The following is a 17732-nucleotide window of genomic DNA, read 5'->3' on the forward strand; positions in this document are numbered from 1 at the left end:
TGCCTCTAGGGGAAGTCTCCATTTTGATTGCTGTGCCTAGACTAATTCTGATACTCCTGAGTTTGCTGTCAGGTTTTTACGATGCTGAAATGTGTGTTTTCCAGGTTCCTGTGTGGGCTATTTTTCACTAAGAATCTAGAAAATATCTTGGCTTTTCGTGGGGTTTAGTGCAAAATAGGTTTGACTGTAGGAACCACATTGTTGCAAAGATGAAGCATGCAATTAAAGTTCTTTCTAATAATTTGAGATGATTTAAATATATGTCAAATGAAATGCCATAGTCAAGGAACCAAAGCAGTCGAATGAATTGCCTATAAATTCCTTTGGCATGAAGCGTGTTGAGTGAAATGTTTATTTCTTCTAAGCAATAGGTCATAAGAGTGTTTAAATAAAGGTATAGTATATATAATGCACTGGAGCACAATCCATGGATTAGAGTGAAATTTCAACACTCAGTTCCTTTACTTAGAGAAGTCCACCTATGCCCAGATGGATTAATTAATTGTAGTGGTAGAAAATACAGGGTGTAAAACACAGCTGACTGTTGAGCTTAGTATATCACTATGTTGTAGAGAAACTCAAGAATCAAGAAAATTCTAAATAAGTAAATGCTAATTTGTCATGCAGTACTATGGTATTTTCAGGCAGCTAATCAAGAAAATTTGAATTGGAAGACCGTCAAACTTGTTTCATACAATAAAACTCTGAGAGACTTATCTACAAATAGAAACACAAGGAGCATCCTTTTTTGTACTCAGCAAAGAGCTGGAGTATGTTGTGCTGTTACGGAGGTTTATTTTTATAAACTACTCCAATGAATTTTATAAGCATGTAAAAGATTGTAAGTGCCCTGAAACATGTTTATTCTTGGACTGGCAATTACATACATGGATTCAGTTTTGATTTTCTTTAAAATAAAAATAAAAATATTTCTCTGGAGTAATTTGCTCTCGGTAACAAGAGTCATCTGCAAGAGAAATATCCAAACCAATTTCTGGGCAGTGGAAGTAGCTTTATTTTTTATAACATTCTTAGTACCTGTGACCAGGGTTGGTAGAGTGCCAGTCCTGCCAGCTTTAAGGAGCTGCATGTAAGTGTACCCTCGTTTCCTCAGAATCCCAGGGATGTGGACATTTCTTTGAGATGAGCTTTTAGGAAGCCCCAGAACATCTGGTGGTGTGACATCTTCCTGCATGCTCTGTTTCTGCACGTGATGTTTTCCAGTGCTTTCAAACATCCCTTCCCTTCTGTTTTTTCAGATGGTTATTTAGACCTATCTTGAGAGCTACTCTCTTCAGCCTCAGCTTTATCCAAGATACAATATGGTTATTATATAACCTAGTATTTTTTCATTTTACTTACATTTCATTACATAACCTAGTATTTTACATTGTTACTTGCACAGCAGAATAACTGCAGAACTCTGCTCGATCCAGGTTATACTGAAAACTAAAAAAAATGCTATTTTTACATGCCTGACATTTTTCTTGCATATTTGAGCTTAGGTATTATGTTTGCTCATTTCAGGAGTGCTTCTGAACCACAGTCCAGAAAGAAGAAAAATCTTCTTGGTTGAAGTTGAACATTTGTCTCTAAGAGTAAGAACAAAGCCATGCCAGTGCTTTCAGAAGACTCAGGTAATTCAGCTGCATGCTTTCAACAGAGCAGTGACTGAAATCTTGTCATACCTGTTTCACACATAAAAATAATTTAAATAGGAGTAAAATGTAATAGAATTAAGATAATTCAACTGAAGTTTCTGAGCAATTACCTACAAGAAGGAAGGTGGAATGTAAAAGGTGAAAATTAATAAAGTTTGTCAGGATCAGTTTCCTACTAACCCTAGAGCACCCAAATATACTCTGATAGACCTGAATATACTCTGATAGACTTGAATATATTCTGATAGATCTGAATATATTCTGATAGACCTGAATATATTCTGATAGGCAGAATTGGACCCCTCAGTGTAACAGTGCCTTCTACATGTGCTTACTAAAGATCAGCCCATATATCTCTGCTGCTTGTTGTGTCATTTCTTAATATTTTCTGAACAGGGGTTGATAAACATTGTAAATATCCTTCCTTTTAACTTAAAATAAGTGTCTTTGTTCGAGGCTACTTTACTAGCTTCTCCAGTATGCTGCCCAGGAGAAGTCACAGATAATAAATGATGCTTAGGATTAAAGCAGGAGTGAGTTTGAGTCTCCTGGATCAAAATCCACTCTAAGGTTCGTGGAGAGAATAGCCACAGGAATAGATTTGAACCCCCTCCACCTTTTTATATTTCCTGTTTTGTTTTGGTCCTGTGTTCCCAGACATGGTTCACCGGGAAAAATCTGGCCTTTGTCTGGCTCTGTGTGTTGCAAAATTGGGATATTTAAATATTTTTTTAGAAAACTAGCCACAAGCTTTGATTCCACCACAATGGAAATCTACACTTTATCCTTTCTTCCTCTGGTCAGGCCTGGCTTTTTATAGGTGCCTCAGAGTGGAAGGGGCAGGATAACACTTGTAAGCAAAGCTGCTGGGGAGGTAGAGCTGCTACCTGTGCAAAAAAAGGTCATTCAATCAGTTTGAGAGTCTGCTGTGGTACTAAAATTTCAAATTTGTAAGAGGGGAAACAAAGGGTTCTGGAAACAAGGAGTAATAAACATGAAGTGTTAAATGTGAAAGATAATTTCTTAAGAAATATATATTGCTTTGTTAGATTTTGCCTTAATATGATGGTGTGCTTGACACTTATGAGGGGAGTGTTGCAAAATGAGCTGTGGATAAACACGAGATAATCACAAGTCTCTGCAAATGTGATGATCATCAATGTGATACCCAAATAAATGTAGTGACTGTTAAGACTGCAGTAGAAGGTCCTGTGAGAAATGCTGTGTAGAATGTTTTTGTTCTGTCCTGAATCTAAATTTAGGGTTGCATGAAACTTTGGCCCTTTTGACATCTCAGCTAAGACCTGATTCAAATCATAAAGAGGAAATGGGATTCCTTAGGGATGTCTTCAGTGAAAGAAGTCTCAGCTACCTGATGAAGGTAAAAGTTTGTATTTATTTATGTACATTCTCCTTACAGTTTACTTTTTCTCTGTTCCCTTGATTTATCAACCATTTACTTTGCCAAACCTTTTTTTTAAGAATTCTGTACTGACCAAAGCATATGTGTGCTTAAGAACAAACACTAATAATGTTTGACAATTAATATGTTGAACATATTAAAACCGAGATCAAGGAGTAGAATGTTGCTGGCAGAGGTTCCAAAAAGTGCAAGAGGCTCCAGGGAATGGGGAAAATATGCAGATGGGATAGAAAACCTAATATCCCATTGAGTATGGGATAGAAAACTTCATATATGGGATAGAAAACCTCACATGCCATTGAATATGGGACAGAAACCCTCACATATGGGATAGAAAACCTCACATTCCATTGCATATGGGATAGAAAACCTAACACCCAACCTATAATAAAATCCCCTAATATAACTTTAGTTGCCAAGTATTGGTTATGCAAAAGCCAGATGATGCCTCTTCACAGAGATAATCTAGTTTATGAATGTATGGGAAATTAATTCAATAGTCCAGTTTTAATTTTTTAATGTGGAGGTGGGTTTTTTGGGGGGTGTTATTTGGTGGGGGTGTTTTGTTTTAATTTTGGTTCTGAGTTTCTTTGGGGTGGGTGTGCTAGGGAAGAAGTAAAGGGTTTGGGTTTGGGTGTTTGCTTTCCAGCCTTAGCACAGGGATGTGGCTTCCTCAGAGAGGGTGGTAAGGATGCTCAGTAGGGGAACATGAGGCACTTTGCCAAAATATTCCTTATGTCTTTGACAGATGTGGAGTCAGTCTGAGTGCCAGCAGTGTCTGCAGGGGAGCTGTGGACAGTTCATCTATCACAACACTGGGGGTGGCACAAAGCTCTTCTGGTCTGCCCACTGCTCAGAAATCCTTGCTCCTGGCTGTGGAACTTCTGGCTGTGGAACTCCTCCTCAGCCTGTGTCCGGCCAATCTTCAGCCTTGAGACTTTCTAGAACGGTGTTCCCTGAGTCATGAGAGTTGAGTTTCAAGTCCCGCACCCAGGGATTCCACTGCTGGGCAGCATAAAACAGTGTTCCCAACTGCTGTCCTCAAGAGCTGTAGCCCCCTGTGACCTGTGTCCCTTCTCCCATCAGAGCTTTGTTTTGCTGGTGCCTGGCTTGGGAGTCCTTGCCTTGCACAGGAGACTGGACTGGACTACAAACACATGCTAACAGTGGTAACAGGCAACTTTATTTACACAACTAAATAAATTTCAGCATTTGTGCATGCAGAGGAGGAAGATTGGCAGGACAGAGGACGCCTTTGACCTGAGGCTGCCTTTGGACGAGCAGGCACTGCCCCAGTATGTAATGGTCATGGTCCACTGCAGCCTGCAGTGGATCCTGTTCATCCTGCTGCCCATGTCTTTTTTCTCATGAGGCCCAGCAGTATCTGGTGCACCCGAGTTAAGAATTTCACCACTATCTGGTATGGATGTGGAGCAGGCAAGAGAGGTTGCCTTGACATTGGCTCCTCAGAGGGGTTTGAGGTCGACTCTGGCTCTGGTGTGGCTGTTGCAGTTGAGTGATCAGGAGTGGGAGTACAGCAGCCTGACTCTGTTGGTGCTGACTCTGGCTGCTCCAAGGGGGCTGAGCTGAAGGTTGGCTCTGGTCTTGGAGTAGCTGTTTCAGCTGACTCAGGATATGGAGTGGGAGTAGAGCAGCCTGACTCTGTTGGTGTTGGCTCTGGCTGCTCAAAAGAGGTTGAGCTGAAGGTTGGCTCTGGTGCTGGAGTGGCTGTTTCAGCTGACTCTGGACATGGAGTGGGAGTAGAGCAGCCTGACTCTGTTGGTGTTGGCTCTGGCTGCTCAAAAGAGGTTGAGCTGAAGGTTGGCTCTGGTGCTGGAGTAGCTGTTTCAGCTGACTCTGGACATGGAGTGGGAGTAGAGCAGCCTGACTCTGTTGGTGTTGGCTCTGGCTGCTCAAAAGGGGTTGAGCTGAAGGTTGGCTCTGGTGCTGGAGTGGCTGTTTCAGCTGACTCTGGACATGGAGTGGGAGTAGAGCAGCCTGACTCTGTTGGTGCTGACTCTGGCTGCTCCAAGGGGGCTGAGCTGAAGGTTGGCTCTGGTCTTGGAGTAGCTGTTTCAGCTGACTCAGGATATGGAGTGGGAGTAGAGCAGTTTGACTCTGTCAGTGTTGGCTCTGGCTGCTCAAGAGGGGTTGAGATGTAGGTTGTCTCTGGTGCTAGAGTGTCTGTTCCAGGTGGACGCATGCCCATCTGAATCAGGATCCAGTTGTAGAAGTACTGAGTGGAGGTGTAGACTCCCGGGCGTTTTGTTCTGACACAGCCTTTTCCCCAGCTGGTCACTCCAACAAGCCAAAAGTAGCCAGCATGGTTATCTTTGCACACCAGAGGCCCTCCACTGTCACCCTGCAACAGAGGAAAGAGGATTAGGGTGCTGTTGGGTGGCTGCTGTCAGCACTAGAGGCCTGTTTCTCTCTTGCAGCCCCTGCCACAGCTGTATTCATGGTACAAAAAGGCTTTGCTCAGGTGCTGGAGTCTCAAGAACCTTAGCTGGGAACAGGGTGGGTGTCTGTGAAGGCCCCCTTTTGTATCTGCACAGTGATCCTGGATGGGCAGAGCATAGATCATCCAGAATCTGGATCTGTGGGCTGCTGAGAACACTGGATGGGCTTTCTGGGCAGAGGGGCAGGCCTGGGGAACACGGTCACTTGGCAAGGAAACTCCAGCAGTGGAGGAAAAGTGGTTTGCCAGACAAAGCCCATGGTGACGGGGTACCTTCGCTGCTGGCTCCCAGCACTCATACCTGGCAGGTGTCCATGCCACCCCGTGGGTAGCCAGCACACAGGTTGTGGGTGTGGATGGCCCCAGCGTACCGACGGCTGCTGTTAACCAGCCGGATATCCAGGAGACGGACCTTGGCTTCCTGCAGGACATCACTCGGACCCTGAGCTGCAAGCACAGGAAGGAATGGGCACCCAGCAGCTCTTTGCCAGTTCCACTCCCCTGTCTGGGGGTGAACTCATTCCCTAGGGCTTGGCTTTGCCTCTGGAGCAGTTGTTGAAGCGCTGTGTCCTTTCTGTCTGCCTTTGGGGAGCAGGCCAGGCCCAGCTCTCCAGAGGCATACATCCTACAGCCTGACTTTGGTTTGTGCTGTCAGGAAGCCAAACCCATCTTGCTGGTGTGCCCAGCTCACCCTCAGGGCCCTTTTTGGGAACTCACCTTTTGCAGTGGCAGAACCCCAGCCAGCAATGTAGCAGGTTTTCAGCTCTGACACTGTGAGCGAGGCGTTGGGCACGCAGGCAAGCTGGACGTAGTCACTGCACTCCACGGGCTTGTCCAGCTCCAGCAGGGCGATGTCGTTCTGCTGGGAATCAGCCGTGTACTCCTGGTGGGCCAGGAGCCGCTTGATGTGGCGCACCTGAGTTTCAGGGCCCAGATGGGTCAGCTTGGTGGCCCCGATCAGCACACGCCACATGGTGACATTCCTGCAAGGCAGAGAGGGGTCTGAGGAAGAGCAGAGCCGTGTGCTGTTGATGCCTTAGGATTTTAGCTTTTGTATTTTTCATCCATTTGTAATCCTGCAGTTTTTTACTGTATAACTAAATTCTGCACACAGTGTGAGCTGCTGCTGCTTTCCCATTCTGGTCACAAAAATTCCTCTCCAGGCCTGGCAATCAAGGATACCTCACTGCCTCAGGCCTCGAGAGATGGAAACAAAAGTGAGTTGAGGGGAGCAAACTGGGGGTAAATGACTTCATTACCTGAAGCTGTAATTAGAAGATTAACCCTAAATATGCAAATGGACCAAATTTATAGGTGTGAAAACCTTTGACCCGTGGTCAATTTTGGGTTGTAGCACTTGGGGGGGGTCTTTTGTTTTGCCTAAAATGGACCTGGAGGCCCTTCAATAAATATAATCACTTTTTATTCCTTGTCTGGCCTGTTTTTAGGTAGTCCTGAAAAGGCATCACTGTGGCAGCTCAGCACTTCCCTTCCTTCTGCTTCTCAAGGCAGAGAGGAAAGCAGGGCAATGAGGAGTGTGACTGCCCTAGCATGCCTTAGGCTCCAGGAATGCCACACTGGAGGCTGCTGGGCAGCAGTGGCACGAGCCCAGCCTTCTGAGCAGTCCCTCAGTTGGGCCCCGTAGTATTGAGGTGCTGCAGGCTGGGCAACTGTTTGTGTGGTGAGGATACCCTCATTCCCTGCTCCTCCTTACCTGGCCTGGAGGAAGCAATGGGCTGCTGTGAGGACCCACTGTGGGCTGATGAGGGACCCTCCACATGTATGGCCGGTGCCTATTTTCCTGGGGTCCTGGATGCTGACAATCCAGGGCCAGGCCCCTGGCAGGGCACCTGTGCCAGTCACAATTCGGTAGTCAGCATCTATGGAGTTGTAGTCAGAAGCCATGGGCCGGAGCCCACAGGTCCCTCTGGAAGCACAAAATCATTACTGCCCTTCTGTTCCAGTACCTGGGTGCTGACAAGGAGGCTCCCACATGGGGTTTGGGGTGTGGCAATGGGGGACAAGCACCCTCCTAGAGCCTGGGGCCATACCTGCAGTTGCCCCAGGTACCATGTGCAGGTCTGTACACAGCCAGCAGGATGAAGAGGTACAGGTACAGAAGATTCATCGCTGTCAGCAGCATCTGTCAGCTGAAAGAGACAAAAGCTTGTCTCTTCCAGTGCAGTCTCTGACGAGTGCTGCAGCAACTGCACTGTCCATGGCACCTGGGGCTGATGTCACAGAGTGGGTGGTTCCAGGTTCTGGGCACAGTGTCCTCAGAGGGCAGGGAAAGGCCACAGCCTCACAGAACCACAGAATGGTTTGGGCTGGAAGGGACCTTGAAGGTTGTGAAAGGCAGAAGGGGTCCCTTGCCTCGCACATGCAAAACGACACCATGGGCAGACAAATCTGGCACAGAGGGAAAGTCACTCCAAAGGCAGTGTTTGGTCAGAGAGGGTGCTCAGAGCCACCACACGATGGAGAAAACTAGCACATCAAAGCTAGAAAGAGGACAGGAAGGAACAATGCCATGTGCAAACTACTTGGGGGGATGCTTCAAGGCACATAAGCCTTAGCTGATGGAACAAACCTGGAAACTCCTGAGTGTTGCAAGAGGAATTGCTGACCATGGCAGAGTGCGAGAAGCTGACAGGAGTTTCAATGCCATGAGGAAGCCCTTCTGAGTCTGTTTATACATTCTCCATGTCTGGAGCAGGGTGAGTACTGCAAATGCCTCAGTGCTGCCTCTTGCTTTGGAGACTGGTGCTGGAGGTCATGGCTGCAGAAAACAAGGGACTGAGATGGAGAGTGCTCATGCACTCACTTTTGTGGTTTGGGAATGGCATTCCCCAGTCTGGTGTTTCCACTGGAACACTGCAAACCACTGCTCCTCACTCCCTTCTCCCTCTCCCCTCCCTTCTCTGGTGGGCTTGAGAATAGAACTGGAAGCACAAAAGTTAAAGACTGTGGGTTGAGACAAGAACAATATAATGGAAACAGCAATGAAACAAGAAAATGAGCAGTAACCGCAACAATATTAATAATGGACTGGGACAATTCACATGCAACCATCCACCCCATAGAGCCTGGCAGTACCCAACCAGGCTGTCATGCATGTTATCCAGCGGAGATTTCTTCCCCTGTCCCTGGAAAATGTTGTGGAGTGGTTCAGAACAACCTCCACGTCCTGGCCATGCCCTGTCCTGGTTATGGCAAAAATTTACCCCATCCTGGCCAGAACCAGGACATTCACCCTCATGATCTGCCCCACAGCTTTGGAATCTGTGCCAGAGGGTCTGGCAGGGCAGGGAGGGCAGTCACCAGGGATTGGCAGACGTTGGAAACTCCTTATCCCTCTCTCTGGCCCCTGGTTTTCCTTGTTTTATGGAATGGAAGAACACATGTCCAACTCCTCCCAGTATCTCCTTCACTGGAAATCCTCCGTGCTTTGATTCCTTCTCTGACATTCTGCTGCACCTGGGGAATGCAGTGGGAAAACCCAAGGCTTTGTGTGAAGGTCACTCCCTCAGCACTTCACCTGAGGTGCACAGGAAGGCTGCCCTGGCTCTACCACACCTCATCCAGAACACCTGGAAGCTCTTCCCTCCCCATTCACACACTCCCCTGCCTTGTCCTCCTCATCCCACAGGGATGCACAGAGGGGCTACCACACTTCACGGTTTGGTAGCCCTGATACCACACTCCTGACTGGAATGGGGTGACCCTGGGGCAGTTTTGGCCTGCATCAGTTCCATGTCCTGCCTCAGCACACCCAGGTTCTCTGTTGGCGTCTGTGCTCATCTCTGCAGCTTTGCTGTCCTGCACCAGGAGTTTGCTGAATAAAATCATCCTCTAGAAAGGACATGTGACACAAGCCCAGGAGTAAGCAGCACCATGGGAGAGTTCAGCAAGGTGCCCTGGGGACAGCCAGGCCAGGCAGGGGAAGGTGGGGGGACCACGGCCTCACTGAAGCAGCCACATTGTACAGCACAAAAAATAAAGCTAAATAAATGCTGGGATGAAATACAGCACTGCTGGGACTGCTCCATTTAGCAAATAACAGTTGTGGGGGAGATTTACAGATGTACTGGGTACATCTGGGAACTGGGGCTCCTGCTGGAAGTCTTCAATCTTGAAGCTCCCAGTTCCCAAAGCTGGTAAATCCTTCCCAGCAATGGCTCCTGAGGCAGGGAGAGGGGTGGAAAGCCAAGGATGGGGCAGAGATCAGAAGGAGCTGGGGAGCTCAGAGAGGTCTTCAAGGGGAAGAGGATTTGTCTGAAAGGCCCTCACTTTTCTGGTCATCTTGGCAACTCTGGCAGGTTTAACAGGAGGTTTGTCTGGAAACAAGACAGGGACATATTGGCATGATGGGTGCTGGCATATTCCAGTCTTAGGCTTTGCAGAGAGAGATTTGCTGTTTCCCCATAGGCCACAGAGGATTTTAATATGAGGTGAACTCCCCAAGCTTGCATCCACCCTGTTCCATGGCCTCTGGCTCTGAGAAATGCTCTCCTGTGCACCCTGCTTCATTCCCTCAGATCAATGGCTGATGTGCCAGCAGCTCCTGCTCCAGAAGGGCAGCACATGATGAAGGTGCCACCCCTGCAGCTGAAAAGAAGGTTCCTTTTGCCATGGCATTCCAGGAGGTCATAAGACACATCATCAATGGAGTCTGAAAAAAAGAAAAATTAGAAGTTGAGGCAGCTGCATTTACCAGTGTGGGCAGTCCAGAGAGAACTGCCTGGACCTGACCCAGTTTGTGGATCAGAGCCAGAAATAGGTTCCCTTAGCTAGAAATGAGACCTCTCTACCCAGAGAGCCAGCTGCTTGCCATTCCATTGCTCCCTGGCCACAAGCAGCACTTCATCCATGAGCTCTCACCCCACAGAGCCCCTAGGTAACCCTGAAAAGACTCCTTCAGTATCAGGGGCTGCAAGAGACCTCTAGATGAGCAGCTAGAGGATTAGGTGAGGAGAAGAACTGAAATAAAATGCGTGTTTTTCCCTGGATTTGTGGAAGACAACAAGAAAGAAATACAGGACCCCAAAAAACAAACCCACTCGATGGGAGAGGCAGGTGAGCACCTCTGGTTCAGGAATTACAGAATGCACTCAACTGCAGCTTGCAGACAAGGATCCTGGCACGTTCCAGCAGCCAGCACTGCCACCTGATCCCAGCATCCCTCTGCCCCATGGATTTACACAGGACCCCAAAGCCCCAGTGGTCAGTGAAAGGAAAACATCCAACTGTCCACACTTGGCAACCTACTCCCGGGTTCTGCAGCCTGTGGAGAAAGACAAATTCCCTCACTAGAAAACTAAGCAGGTTTGAGCTGGGCTTTCTCAAAGCACACTAAAGGCAGAGGTGGGCTTCTCCGTGCTGTTTGGGAAGTGGCACATGAACCACACGGGAATCAGAGAGAGATTATCAACTCCAGAGGCACTGCTGAGCGCAGCCTCTCCTGACTCCAGCTGGGCTCCAGCCCCGAGGTGACCTGTGCCTCCAAACAGAGGGGCCAGAGTGACCTGCACTGACCAGGCCGGCCACAGCTCCGTGTCACACTGACCACTGCAGCGTCCAGCCAGTCCCTCCAGAGGCTCTTCCAATCTCCACCTCCACCTTACAGGGGCATGGAACGCCGCTGATCACACCCGCTGCTCCCTGACCTGCAGCCAGAGGAAGATTTCCTCATTTGCTGCTGTGGCCAGTGGCACCTCTCTGTAGCAGGTTTTGCGTCCTGCTCGGTGCCCCAGTGCTCCAGACAGGCTGGCTCCGTGCTGCTGGGCCTCTCCCGGTCCCTCTGAGCAGGGCTGCAGCCGAGTCTTCAGAACAGCCCCAATTCCCCAAAACAGCCCCCAAAACAGCCCGGCGCTGTCTGTGTGGGGAACATCAAACCCACACCAAGGAATGGCTTTGCCCAGTGCCCCGGGATGGAGCAGCCCCGGCCTGCTCCACCAGAGCCCAGGGCGGCTCTGGGAGCCCTGAGGGCACGAGAGAAGGAAACTTCAGCGTGAGGGTCTGCAGCGGCCAGGGGAACACCAGCGCCTCCGAGCCGCCCTGCCAGACACGTACGGCCCTCCACCACCCTCGCAGTGGTGCGGGAATGTGCTCGCTGCTGAGGGCGGCCTCGCGGCTCGGCGAGCAGCTCGGGCAGGGCCGCCGCTGTCCGCTCCGTGCGGAGCGCAGCCTCCTCCGGACGCGGCCGTGAGGCGGTCTGGGCCCTCGGGTGTCGCCTCCGGCAGAATCAGCGGCTCGGTGGAGCTCACACGAAGCTCTCCCTGGGGCGGGACAGCCCTTGCCCGTGGGGTGTCGGGCGGGCCCCGGGCCGGCCGAGGGTTGCCCGGCTGAGCCCGGGGCCGCCCCTGACGTGGGGCTCTGGGGCAGAGTCCGGCCCGCGGTGCCCAGCAGGGATGCGCGGTTCTGTCTGTGCTCGGGCAGCACCAGAGTAGAGTTTTTCCCTGCTACAGTACCTACGCTACCCCGCGAAAGAGCATCGCTCAGGTTTGACAGGAGGAGAAATCTGTGTGGCCGTCAGCTATCACCTATGGCCCGGTCAGGATACTGATGGATTTTCTGACCTATTCGCTAGGGTCGTGTAAAATGTTAAACTGCAGATGCTTTCTGAAAGCAACTAGTGCTTTGAATGGTACAATCTGGATTACAGAAGCTTTATGTAGTGTTAGGCTGTGAACCACAATAGGTTTATTCTACAAGTTAATAGGGATATGCCAGATCTTGTTACACTTCTGTTTTATCTTCTGTTTTGACCCTATGGCAAGCATCAGTTGGGTTTATTTAGCTCTTTATTAGCCCTTTATTTAGCTCTTAGCATTTTTCACATTTTGTGTGAAAAATGAATTAACTTTTAGGTAGATATTTTTAAAGAGGAAAAATGTATTTGTGCCTATTGATGCTGCAGTGATTTGTGGTTTTGAGACCCATCTTGCAAAATACCACATGCTGAGGCTGATTGTCATAGCTCTGAAGCCAGCCCTGGGTATGGAATGCTTTTCATTCTTTGGAGTGTTCATTCCAGGCAGTTCTGTGTAACGAGATCTTTACAGAGCATGGAAGATGCCTCTAGGGGAAGTCTCCATTTTGATTGCTGTGCCTAGACTAATTCTGATACTCCTGAGTTTGCTGTCAGGTTTTTACGATGCTGAAATGTGTGTTTTCCAGGTTCCTGTGTGGGCTATTTTTCACTAAGAATCTAGAAAATATCTTGGCTTTTCGTGGGGTTTAGTGCAAAATAGGTTTGACTGTAGGAACCACATTGTTGCAAAGATGAAGCATGCAATTAAAGTTCTTTCTAATAATTTGAGATGATTTAAATATATGTCAAATGAAATGCCATAGTCAAGGAACCAAAGCAGTCGAATGAATTGCCTATAAATTCCTTTGGCATGAAGCGTGTTGAGTGAAATGTTTATTTCTTCTAAGCAATAGGTCATAAGAGTGTTTAAATAAAGGTATAGTATATATAATGCACTGGAGCACAATCCATGGATTAGAGTGAAATTTCAACACTCAGTTCCTTTACTTAGAGAAGTCCACCTATGCCCAGATGGATTAATTAATTGTAGTGGTAGAAAATACAGGGTGTAAAACACAGCTGACTGTTGAGCTTAGTATATCACTATGTTGTAGAGAAACTCAAGAATCAAGAAAATTCTAAATAAGTAAATGCTAATTTGTCATGCAGTACTATGGTATTTTCAGGCAGCTAATCAAGAAAATTTGAATTGGAAGACCGTCAAACTTGTTTCATACAATAAAACTCTGAGAGACTTATCTACAAATAGAAACACAAGGAGCATCCTTTTTTGTACTCAGCAAAGAGCTGGAGTATGTTGTGCTGTTACGGAGGTTTATTTTTATAAACTACTCCAATGAATTTTATAAGCATGTAAAAGATTGTAAGTGCCCTGAAACATGTTTATTCTTGGACTGGCAATTACATACATGGATTCAGTTTTGATTTTCTTTAAAATAAAAATAAAAATATTTCTCTGGAGTAATTTGCTCTCGGTAACAAGAGTCATCTGCAAGAGAAATATCCAAACCAATTTCTGGGCAGTGGAAGTAGCTTTATTTTTTATAACATTCTTAGTACCTGTGACCAGGGTTGGTAGAGTGCCAGTCCTGCCAGCTTTAAGGAGCTGCATGTAAGTGTACCCTCGTTTCCTCAGAATCCCAGGGATGTGGACATTTCTTTGAGATGAGCTTTTAGGAAGCCCCAGAACATCTGGTGGTGTGACATCTTCCTGCATGCTCTGTTTCTGCACGTGATGTTTTCCAGTGCTTTCAAACATCCCTTCCCTTCTGTTTTTTCAGATGGTTATTTAGACCTATCTTGAGAGCTACTCTCTTCAGCCTCAGCTTTATCCAAGATACAATATGGTTATTATATAACCTAGTATTTTTTCATTTTACTTCCATTTCATTACATAACCTAGTATTTTACATTGTTACTTGCACAGCAGAATAACTGCAGAACTCTGCTCGATCCAGGTTATACTGAAAACTAAAAAAAATGCTATTTTTACATGCCTGACATTTTTCTTGCATATTTGAGCTTAGGTATTATGTTTGCTCATTTCAGGAGTGCTTCTGAACCACAGTCCAGAAAGAAGAAAAATCTTCTTGGTTGAAGTTGAACATTTGTCTCTAAGAGTAAGAACAAAGCCATGCCAGTGCTTTCAGAAGACTCAGGTAATTCAGCTGCATGCTTTCAACAGAGCAGTGACTGAAATCTTGTCATACCTGTTTCACACATAAAAATAATTTAAATAGGAGTAAAATGTAATAGAATTAAGATAATTCAACTGAAGTTTCTGAGCAATTACCTACAAGAAGGAAGGTGGAATGTAAAAGGTGAAAATTAATAAAGTTTGTCAGGATCAGTTTCCTACTAACCCTAGAGCACCCAAATATACTCTGATAGACCTGAATATACTCTGATAGACTTGAATATATTCTGATAGATCTGAATATATTCTGATAGACCTGAATATATTCTGATAGGCAGAATTGGACCCCTCAGTGTAACAGTGCCTTCTACATGTGCTTACTAAAGATCAGCCCATATATCTCTGCTGCTTGCTGTGTCATTTCTTAATATTTTCTGAACAGGGGTTGATAAACATTGTAAATATCCTTCCTTTTAACTTAAAATAAGTGTCTTTGTTCAAGGCTACTTTACTAGCTTCTCCAGTATGCTGCCCAGGAGAAGTCACAGATAATAAATGATGCTTAGGATTAAAGCAGGAGTGAGTTTGAGTCTCCTGGATCAAAATCCACTCTAAGGTTCGTGGAGAGAATAGCCACAGGAATAGATTTGAACCCCCTCCACCTTTTTATATTTCCTGTTTTGTTTTGGTCCTGTGTTCCCAGACATGGTTCACCGGGAAAAATCTGGCCTTTGTCTGGCTCTGTGTGTTGCAAAATTGGGATATTTAAATATTTTTTTAGAAAACTAGCCACAAGCTTTGATTCCACCACAATGGAAATCTACACTTTATCCTTTCTTCCTCTGGTCAGGCCTGGCTTTTTATAGGTGCCTCAGAGTGGAAGGGGCAGGATAACACTTGTAAGCAAAGCTGCTGGGGAGGTAGAGCTGCTACCTGTGCAAAAAAAGGTCATTCAATCAGTTTGAGAGTCTGCTGTGGTACTAAAATTTCAAATTTGTAAGAGGGGAAACAAAGGGTTCTGGAAACAAGGAGTAATAAACATGAAGTGTTAAATGTGAAAGATAATTTCTTAAGAAATATATATTGCTTTGTTAGATTTTGCCTTAATATGATGGTGTGCTTGACACTTATGAGGGGAGTGTTGCAAAATGAGCTGTGGATAAACACGAGATAATCACAAGTCTCTGCAAATGTGATGATCATCAATGTGATACCCAAATAAATGTAGTGACTGTTAAGACTGCAGTAGAAGGTCCTGTGAGAAATGCTGTGTAGAATGTTTTTGTTCTGTCCTGAATCTAAATTTAGGGTTGCATGAAACTTTGGCCCTTTTGACATCTCAGCTAAGACCTGATTCAAATCATAAAGAGGAAATGGGATTCCTTAGGGATGTCTTCAGTGAAAGAAGTCTCAGCTACCTGATGAAGGTAAAAGTTTGTATTTATTTATGTACATTCTCCTTACAGTTTACTTTTTCTCTGTTCCCTTGATTTATCAACCATTTACTTTGCCAAACCTTTTTTTTAAGAATTCTGTACTGACCAAAGCATATGTGTGCTTAAGAACAAACACTAATAATGTTTGACAATTAATATGTTGAACATATTAAAACCGAGATCAAGGAGTAGAATGTTGCTGGCAGAGGTTCCAAAAAGTGCAAGAGGCTCCAGGGAATGGGGAAAATATGCAGATGGGATAGAAAACCTAATATCCCATTGAGTATGGGATAGAAAACTTCATATATGGGATAGAAAACCTCACATGCCATTGAATATGGGACAGAAACCCTCACATATGGGATAGAAAACCTCACATTCCATTGCATATGGGATAGAAAACCTAACACCCAACCTATAATAAAATCCCCTAATATAACTTTAGTTGCCAAGTATTGGTTATGCAAAAGCCAGATGATGCCTCTTCACAGAGATAATCTAGTTTATGAATGTATGGGAAATTAATTCAATAGTCCAGTTTTAATTTTTTAATGTGGAGGTGGGTTTTTTTGGGGGTGTTATTTGGTGGGGGTGTTTTGTTTTAATTTTGGTTCTGAGTTTCTTTGGGGTGGGTGTGCTAGGGAAGAAGTAAAGGGTTTGGGTTTGGGTGTTTGCTTTCCAGCCTTAGCACAGGGATGTGGCTTCCTCAGAGAGGGTGGTAAGGATGCTCAGTAGGGGAACATGAGGCACTTTGCCAAAATATTCCTTATGTCTTTGACAGATGTGGAGTCAGTCTGAGTGCCAGCAGTGTCTGCAGGGGAGCTGTGGACAGTTCATCTATCACAACACTGGGGGTGGCACAAAGCTCTTCTGGTCTGCCCACTGCTCAGAAATCCTTGCTCCTGGCTGTGGAACTTCTGGCTGTGGAACTCCTCCTCAGCCTGTGTCCGGCCAATCTTCAGCCTTGAGACTTTCTAGAACGGTGTTCCCTGAGTCATGAGAGTTGAGTTTCAAGTCCCGCACCCAGGGATTCCACTGCTGGGCAGCATAAAACAGTGTTCCCAACTGCTGTCCTCAAGAGCTGTAGCCCCCTGTGACCTGTGTCCCTTCTCCCATCAGAGCTTTGTTTTGCTGGTGCCTGGCTTGGGAGTCCTTGCCTTGCACAGGAGACTGGACTGGACTACAAACACATGCTAACAGTGGTAACAGGCAACTTTATTTACACAACTAAATAAATTTCAGCATTTGTGCATGCAGAGGAGGAAGATTGGCAGGACAGAGGACGCCTTTGACCTGAGGCTGCCTTTGGACGAGCAGGCACTGCCCCAGTATGTAATGGTCATGGTCCACTGCAGCCTGCAGTGGATCCTGTTCATCCTGCTGCCCATGTCTTTTTTCTCATGAGGCCCAGCAGTATCTGGTGCACCCGAGTTAAGAATTTCACCACTATCTGGTATGGATGTGGAGCAGGCAAGAGAGGTTGCCTTGACATTGGCTCCTCAGAGGGGTTTGAGGTCGACTCTGGCTCTGGTGTGGCTGTTGCAGTTGAGTGATCAGGAGTGGGAGTACAGCAGCCTGACTCTGTTGGTGCTGACTCTGGCTGCTCCAAGGGGGCTGAGCTGAAGGTTGGCTCTGGTCTTGGAGTAGCTGTTTCAGCTGACTCAGGATATGGAGTGGGAGTAGAGCAGCCTGACTCTGTTGGTGTTGGCTCTGGCTGCTCAAAAGAGGTTGAGCTGAAGGTTGGCTCTGGTGCTGGAGTGGCTGTTTCAGCTGACTCTGGACATGGAGTGGGAGTAGAGCAGCCTGACTCTGTTGGTGTTGGCTCTGGCTGCTCAAAAGAGGTTGAGCTGAAGGTTGGCTCTGGTGCTGGAGTAGCTGTTTCAGCTGACTCTGGACATGGAGTGGGAGTAGAGCAGCCTGACTCTGTTGGTGTTGGCTCTGGCTGCTCAAAAGGGGTTGAGCTGAAGGTTGGCTCTGGTGCTGGAGTGGCTGTTTCAGCTGACTCTGGACATGGAGTGGGAGTAGAGTGCCGCGCTCCCCAGCCCCAAGTGCCCTCTGATGTTG

Source organism: Lonchura striata, chromosome 27 (assembly GCF_050655825.1).
Source record: "Lonchura striata isolate lonStrDom1 chromosome 27, ASM5065582v1, whole genome shotgun sequence".
In the NCBI taxonomy this organism is placed as follows: Eukaryota; Metazoa; Chordata; class Aves; order Passeriformes; family Estrildidae; genus Lonchura; species Lonchura striata.